Here is a 1,545-nt window from a genome sequence, read left to right as displayed (position 1 = left end):
AAGCCATTAGTTCTCTCCAAATTAAACCTGAGAGAACCTGAACCCTGTACCAACCAGCTTTACATAACCAATAAAGAAAGGATCTAGGCACCCTGATAATACAAACAGAAGCATACTTCAACTTAATTCTCATATCAGAATCATAAACAACAAAAGAAATTCACATGCCAAAATCACAATGAAAGAATAACAAAATGGAAAGCCAAAACACTACATCCCCACCAAAGTCCACCAGTCCTGTAGAAGAGTTCTACAAGGAGAAACCCCTAGAGATAAACCAGGACACTGAATTTCAAAGAACAATCACAAACATGATCAAGGAATTCAATGAATTTAAAGAACTCATGAACAAATTAATCAAAGAGCGTATGGAATTATTTCAGTTTTTTTGTATTTGTTGAGGTTTGTTTTGTGGCTCAGTATGTGGTCAGTTTTTAAAAAAGTTCGATGGGGTGCTGTGTAGAAAGTGTATTCTTTGGTGCTTGGGTGGAATAGTTGAAAGATGTCTGTTAGGTCCATTTGATGTATGGTATCATTTAATTCAGATGTCTCTCTGTTTATTCTTTGTCCAGTTGTCCTGTCTAATGGAGACAGTGGGGTATTGAAGTCTTCTACTATTACTGAGTTAATAAGTTCAGATACTTATTCAGATACTATTCTTGAATAAGTTCTTTGACTTCTCAAAAAGTTTGAGAGCTTATATTTGAATATCTTCAGAATTATCTGGTTCTGAGGATCAATTTGCATATTTGTGTGTCTCATTTTAGGAAGCGTATTAAGAGAGATTTGGTGTTATGGCTAAGTGTTCCATTTTCCTAAGTTCAAACACTATGGGTAGGAAATATGAATTTCTGTAGGGTAACCACAGTTTTGTTTTTAGTGAATATACAGGAGTCCTGCCAGGTGAAATGGAATCTGAAAAATGTATTTCTTGATAAGTGGAAAGTGAAAAAGACAAATTAAAGCCACAGTAGTCCTCTGTTTACTATGTACTTAAGTACTCAGTGCTTTACGTGCACTTAGTTTAAAAATTATTCATCACATCACAGCCTAATTGGTAATGCTCAAAGGTGTCATGTATAACTTGAAGGATGAGGAAACTGGAGTTCAGAGAGGTCAACTGACTTCCATGGATGGTGGTCAAGCAAGAGACTCTGTTGACTCCAATGCCTAGGCTCTGTACCTAAGTACATCATGTACCTAAGTACATGGTGCCATGGCATGATGTGTTTAGTGAATTGTTTTGAAAAGCCTTGATCTGAGACAAGTCAGCAGCTAGGGGTTAGTGGTTTCCCAACTGTGAGTTTAAGAAACTAGTACTGCGAACACAAAAGGCAATCAAAATGACAGCAACAAATACACACCTTTCAATAATAACCTTAAATATCAATGGACTGAACTCCCCAGTCAAAAGACACAGGTTAAGTGAATGGATTAAGAAACAAAAATCTATCTTTTTGCTGTGTGCAAGAAACCCATCTCACCTTCAAGGACAGGCACTACCTTAAGGTGAAAGGATGGAAAAGAATATTCCAAGTAAATGGC

The sequence above is a fragment of the Nannospalax galili genome, unplaced genomic scaffold (assembly GCF_000622305.1).
Source record: "Nannospalax galili isolate Female #2095 unplaced genomic scaffold, S.galili_v1.0 scaffold305, whole genome shotgun sequence".
NCBI classification, from domain to species: domain Eukaryota; kingdom Metazoa; phylum Chordata; class Mammalia; order Rodentia; family Spalacidae; genus Nannospalax; species Nannospalax galili.
This window is presented reverse-complemented; position numbering follows the sequence as displayed.